General features: G+C 40.6%; 1 non-coding gene across 1 annotated transcript; it reads right to left on the bottom strand.

Annotated features, from left to right (window-relative positions):
• Positions 1-317: 317 nt before the first annotated feature.
• LOC140835598 (small nucleolar RNA R71) lies at positions 318-425 on the bottom strand. The gene has a single exon (XR_012118921.1). It is a non-coding gene; the product is annotated as a small nucleolar RNA R71 (small nucleolar RNA).
• Between the last annotated feature and the right edge of the window lie 6996 nt (positions 426-7421).

Below are 7421 nucleotides of genomic sequence, written 5' to 3' on the forward strand. Positions count from 1 at the left end.
TCTGGTATAGCACGAGGAACGATTAATGCAAACAACTTTGAGCTCAAACCTGCATTGATAAACATGGTTCAACAGAATCAGTTTGGAGGAGCAGCTACTGCAGATCCTCATTTACATCTCAGAACATTCCTTGAAATTACTGACACGGTAAAAATAAATGGTGTTTCTGATGATATAATTCGATTGCGTTTGTTTCCTTTTTCTCTTAGGGACCAAGCAAGAGGATGGCTCCAATCGCTTCCTTTGGGGAGTATCACTACATGGCAGGATTTAGCAACCAAGTTTCTTGCAAAATATTTTCCACCTGCAAAGTCTGCACAGTTAAAAATCGAGATAAGTACTTTTAGGCAGACTGATTTTGAGCAACTATATGAAGCATGGGAACGGTATAAGGAATTGTTGAGGAGATGTCCAAACCATGGTTTTGAAGATTGGGTACAGATTGAATTATTTTACAATGGTTTGAATGGACAGACAAGAGGCACTGTTGATGCAGCAGCTGGTGGCACGATATTTGCCAAATCACCCGATCAAGCATATGATTTGCTTGAACAGATGACCATTAACAGTTATCAGTGGCCGACTGAAAGATCAGGAGTGAAGAAGCAAGCTGGAATTTATGCCATAGATCCTATTACATCACTCACAGCTCAAGTTTCAGCTTTAACAACTCAAATTGCAGCAATGAACAAGGCCAGTTCATCAGAGGTTGAAAATGCATCTGTTGTCACCGAAGAACCACATATTCCTGATGAGGCTCATTATATCAACAATAGGAATTTTGGTGGATACGAAGGATATCGAGGTAACCCTCCCTCTAACACGTATCATCCTGGTTTGAGAAATCATGAAAATTTTTCATATGCTAATAATAAGAATGTGTTGAATCCTCCACCGGGGTTCAATACATCAAAGGGGGAGGGAAAGCCTTCATTTGAAGATTTGGTAGGTACATTTGTTGCTGAGTCTGGAAAAAGGATGGCGAGAACTGAATCTCGTCTTGACAATATGGAGACTCACATGGGAAACATGGGTGCTACAATGAAATCTTTGGAAACGCAAATCGGACAGTTGGCCAACGCTCTAAAAGATCAGAACAAGGGGCAATTTCCCAGTAACACAGAAGTGAATCCAAAGGAGCAATGCAAAGCTGTGACTTTGAGGAGTGGAAAAGAACTTGATGGTAAAAATTCCAATGATAAGGATGAAAAGGAGGCGATTGTTGAAGAAGTCGAAACTGAGGAATCCAAGGTTGAAGTTGAAGTTGAAAAACCTCCAGTATTTCAACCAATACTTCCATATCCACAGAGGTTTAAAAAAAAGAAATTGGATGAGCAATTTGCCAAATTTTTGGAGATCTTCAAGAAGATTCACATCAACATTCCATTTGCTGATGCGTTAGAACAAATTCTAAACTATGCAAAGTTCATAAAAGATGTGATGTCAAAGAAGAGAAAGTTGCATGAGTTTGAGACAGTGAAATTGACAGAAGAGTGTAGCGCCATACTTCAAAGGAAACTACCACAGAAACTCAAAGATCCAGGGAGTTTTACTATCCCTTGTGTTATTGGTGGTTCTAGAATAAATAAAGCTTTATGTGATTTGGGTGCCAGTATTAATTTAATGCCTTTTTCCATTTACAGGACTTTAGAGCTTGGCGAAGTGAAGCCTATCACTATTACCTTGCAGCTGGCGGATAGATCACTTACATATCCACGGGGTATAGTGGAGGATGTTCTGGTAAAGGTAGACAAATTTATATTTCCTGCTGATTTTGTCATTCTAGATATGGAAGAAGACCAGGACACCCCACTTATCTTTGGAAGGCCATTTTTGGCCACTGGAAAAGCTTTGATCGATGTGCACAAGGGTGAGCTTACATTGAGAGTAGGTGGAGAAGAAGTCATGTTCAACATCTACAACACAATCAAGGAACCAAATGAGGTAAGTACTTGTAATAGTATTGATGTAATTGATTCATGTGTATCTCATGTTGGTGCAGGTAGATTGACGAAAGATTCTTTGGAAAGATGCTTGTTGGAATCGGCGTCTATATTGGATAAAGATGATTGGGACGTGCAAGAAGAGTTACTTGCTCTCGATACATTGCCTAAAGAAAAGATTGATGTGCATAATGTAGAACTACTTGAAGATGCAATTATAGAGGTACCAAAAGTATCCCCTGAATTGAAGGAACTTCCAAGTCACCTCTGTCATGCATTTTTAGGTGAAAATTCAACATATCCGTTAATTATCTCTTCTTTTCTTACTTGTACTGAAAAAGAAAAATTGTTGAGGGTGTTGAGAGAATTTAAATCTGCTCTGGGATGGACAATTGCTGATATAAGGGGAATTAGCCCTACTGTTTGTATGCATAAAATTTTGATGCAGGAATCATATTCACCTTATGTTGATCATCAGAGAAGGCTTAATCTTGCAATGAAAGAGGTTGTAAGGGCTGAAGTGTTAAAATTGTTAAATGCTGGTGTTATTTATGCTATTTCTGATAGCTCATGGGTTTCACCAGTACAAGTAGTGCCTAAGAAGGGAGGAATAATTGTAGTGAAAAATGAGAACAATGAATTGATTTCAACTCGCCCAGTGACTGGTTGGCGAGTATGCATAGACTACAGGAAATTGAATGATGCTACTAGGAAAGATCATTTCCCACTTCCATTTATTGACCAGATGCTTGATAGAGTAGGTGGTTATCATTATTATTGTTTTCTAGATGGTTATTCAGGTTACAATCAGATTGTCATAGCACCGGAGGATCAGGAGAAGACTACCTTCACTTGCCCTTACGGTACATTTGCTTTCAGGAGAATGCCATTTGGACTATGCAATGCACCTGCTACTTTTCAGAGGTGTATGATGGCCATATTTTCTGACATGGTTGAGGAAATAATGGAGGTTTTTATGGATGACATTTCTGTATTTGGTACATCTTTTGATCATTGTTTGCAAAATTTAATGCTTGTTTTGCAGAGATGTCAGGATAAGAATCTAGTTCTGAATTGGGAAAAATGTCACTTCATGGTTCCAGAAGGTATTGTGCTTGGCCACAAAATTTCAGCTAAAGGAATAGAAGTTGACAGGGCCAAAGTTGTGGCAATTGAAAATCTTCCACCGCCGAAAAATGTGAAAGGAATCAGAAGCTTCTTGGGACATGCTGGGTTTTATCGTCGTTATATTAAAGATTTTTCTAAAATTACAAGACCTTTATGTAATTTGTTAGAGAAAGATTCGACATTTATTTTTGATGATGATTGCTTGCAGGCATTTAACAAGATCAAGGCAGCACTAATTTCAGCACCCATCATGATAGTACCTGATTGGAAAGAGCCCTTTGAGCTCATGTGCGATGCTAGCGACTATGTTGTAGGAGCAGCATTGGGACAAAGGCGAGATAAGATGTTCAAAGCCATCTACTATGCAAGTCGTACACTTAATGCAGCCCAACAGAATTACACCACTACTGAGAAAGAAATGCTAGCAGTGGTGTTTGCATTCGACAAATTCAGAACATATCTCATTGGCACAAAGGTAACGGTTTTCACTGACCATGCAGCTCTTCGTTACTTGTTTGCAAAAAAGGATGCAAATCCCAGATTGATACGATGGATACTCCTACTTCAAGAATTTGACTTTGAAGTCAAAGATAAGAAAGTTTGTGAGAATCAGGTGGCTGATCACCTATCACGATTAGAGCTGGAAGAACGAACTGAAGGTGGAGCTATCAACGAGTCATTCCCAGATGAGCAACTTTTCAAGGTAAGTGTTACATATCCGTGGTTTGCAGATATAGCTAATTTTCTTGCAGCAGGAGAATTGCCTTCAGATTTAACGTATCATCAAAAGAAGAAATTTCTTCATGATGCTAAGTTTTACCTGTGGGACGATCCGTTTTTGTTTAAGAGAAGCGCTGATCAGATAATCAGACGATGTGTAGCTGAGGAAGAAGCGGGTATAATTCTAGAGCAATGTCATTCCGCACCCTACGGTGGACACTTTGGAGCATCTAGAACAGCAGCTAAAGTATTACAGTCAGGTTTTTATTGGCCTAATTTATTTAAAGACAGCTATACCTTAGTAAAGTCATGTGATAAATGCCAAAGAGTTGGCAATATTTCTAGACGACATGAACTTCCACTAACAAATATTTTGGAGGTGGAACTCTTTGATGTATGGGGTATTGATTTTATGGGTCCTTTCCCATCTTCGTTTGGTCAATCATACATTTTACTTGCTGTCGATTATGTGTCAAAATGGGTGGAAGCAATTGCCACCGCAACTAATGATGCTCGAGTTGTTGTTAAGTTTGTCCACAGGAACATCTTCACGAGATTTGGAACGCCTAGAGCCATTATCAGTGATGAAGGTACACATTTCTGTAACAAAATTTTTAATTCACTATTGGCCAAGTATGATGTGAAGCACAGGGTGACACTGGGATACCACCCGCAAGCTAATGGGCAAGCAGAAATATCCAACCGGGAGATTAAGCAAATATTGGAAAAGACAGTGAAAACAAACCGGAAGGATTGGGCAATCAAGCTAGATGACGCTTTATGGGCATACAGAATGGCATACAAGACACCTATCGGGATGTCACCTTATAGGTTGGTCTTTGGGAAAGCTTGTCATTTACCTTTGGAACTGGAGCACAAGGCATTTTGGGCTATCAAAAAGCTAATTTTGACATGGGAGCATCGGGCGAGCAACGACTATTGCAGTTGAATGAGATGAACGAATTCAGGAATGATGCATACGAGAATGCCAAGATATACAAAGAAAATACCAAGAGATGGCACGACAAGCAGATTCTTCGACGAGAATTTGAAGCAGGACAACAGGTGTTATTATTCAATTCTCGACTGAGGTTGTTTCCTGGTAAGTTAAAATCCAGATGGTCTGGCCCATTCACAGTAGAAAAAGTGTACCCACATGGTGCAATTGAACTAAAATGCAAAAATGGCGAAACATTCAAAGTCAATGGTCAGAGGGTCAATCATTATTTTGGCAATGAAGTGCGGCAAATGGACAACATACCGTTGCGAGAATCAAAATAGACTGAAGAAAGTCAGGCTGATGACGTTAAACCAAGCGCTTATTGGGAGGCAACCCAAATTTTTGTTTCTATTGCATTTTGATTTCAGTGCTGATTTTATTTTTTTGTATCATGTTTTTGTGTTGTTGTATATTTATTTATATAATGTATGATTTTATCTTCCCAAATTTAATGAATCCCAATTGTTTTCTTTTCAGGACTGATAATTTTAGAAGAAAATTCGAAGCAGGAGTGCACCCGCAGCACAAAGACAGCGCACCCGCGCTATGAGTGCCGAAGCACTACCGCACCAGCGGTGCTGATAACGCCGCACCCGCGGTCATGCAGTGTCGAGAAATGCTAGGAAATGCCGAAAATACAGCGCACCCGCGGTAATAACATGCAGCGCTCCCGCGCTAATCTACCGAACGCACAGCGCACCCGCACTCCTTAGCATACCGCCCCCGCGCTGATTCGCATGGAAAAATGCAAGGGCTGCCGAACATGCACCGCACCCGCGCTACACCTAATGCCGCACTCGCGCTGCCTGTTCGAACATACACCGCACCCGCGGTGCTTACACTACCGCACCCGCGGTCTCACGTTTTTAAGACAGATTTGGGCATTCATCAACCATTACCGAAAACATTCTCAAGAACACCCACTTCCACTTTCGAAATCCCTACTCAAAACTCAACTCATACACCAAATTCTTGTTCTTCTTTCAACAAATTCATCACTACAACCTAAAAATCTTCAATTATTCCATCAAATTTCTCATTCCTTTCCATCAAATTCAAAATCAAACCTAGGGTTTGAAAAGGGGGTTCGAAAATCTCTTCAAGATTTGAGTGGAGCTTTGAATTAATTCTTCAAGAAACATTTCAACACACTCAAGGTGAGCCAATTCATTGCATATTTGTTGGAAAATTCGAGATTGTTGGTGTTAGTGGCTATAGAAGGAAATTATTGGTGAATACATTCTTCATTTTGGGGATATTGTTCATTGATTGTTGTGTATATTGTTGTGTTGTGGATATTGTTTGTATTGAGTTTGGGGGAGTAAAAAAAAAAAAATCATTGAATTGTGAGAATTGGGTTGAAGTAAAGTTGGTGTTTGCAAGGTGTTTGACAAAATGCCACTAAAAAGAAAGTAAAGGGTGCTTCATCATCATCACAAGTGAACTATGATGCGAGTCGATTTTATGACGAGAGGGCGGAGGAACAATACGGGAAAATATTGAATAGAAGCATAATCAAGGAGAGGGGTTTTGATATGAGCTTCCCTGATACTGAAATTGGGAGGATGCTTACTGCTAGACAGTGGGAAGAATTTGGCAGACAGCCACAGGATGCTATCATATCACTGGTGAGAGAGTTCTACGCTAACCTTAAGGTTAGATATGATCGATTGACAGTTTTTGTTCGAGGTAAACAGGTAGCATATGATGCACATACAATCAACACGATATATGGCTTCCCTCAAATCATGCACGACGAGTATGAAGAATACCGAAATGAGCATGTTGATTATAACAATATTCTTCAAACAATATGTATACAGGGAGCCGAATGGCGAATGCGAGACTATGTGCACTTGAGCTTAGCAAAGTCTGATCTGAAGACTGTTGCTAAAAATTGGTATTCATTCATTGCTGCCAGAATAAAGCCAACCGAACACACAACCACTGTCATTAAGGAGAGGGCCATCCTCATATTTTGCATTATGACAGGGAAGACAGTTGATCTCGGTCGATTGCTTCAGAATTCCATTTTAGACTATGCAAGAGGTAACTCTCCAAGTGGACTTCTCCACCCCTCTCTCATAACTGTTTTATGCCAACGTGCGGGGGTTACTTGGGCGACGAGTGAAGAGTTGCTGAGGCCTAAGAATGATATTGTGGTAATTCAACCATATGGGGGCATCAGAAATGACCAAGCTGCAGCACGTAGAGCTGAAAGGGAATTCAATTGGAGAGCTGCAGAGAGACGTGACCAAGCCCAAGCTCAAGAGCCACAGCCGCAGCAAAGGCATAGGAGAAATAGGTTGAATCAGTTGGAAGAGGATATGAGGGTACAACGCCAAGAGATGGATGCTTTTCGGTATAGGACCGATACATTCATGGATTACATGATGGATTTCACTTCGGTGTTGGCTCAGCAGTTCCCTTCTGCTTCCACTTCTGGACATCCATTTCCACCTCCTCCACAGTGGCCACCTGTCTACCACCCGCCAGAGTTCCAACCACCCCACCATGATGACGACGACGAGGATGATGGCAATGACCACTGACGGTCGTTGCCCAATGTATGTGCATTTTCCAATTTATCATGCCTATTTACATCGAGGACGATGCACATGTTTAAGTTT

Source organism: Primulina eburnea, chromosome 6 (assembly GCF_022965805.1).
Source record: "Primulina eburnea isolate SZY01 chromosome 6, ASM2296580v1, whole genome shotgun sequence".
Classification (NCBI taxonomy): domain Eukaryota; kingdom Viridiplantae; phylum Streptophyta; class Magnoliopsida; order Lamiales; family Gesneriaceae; genus Primulina; species Primulina eburnea.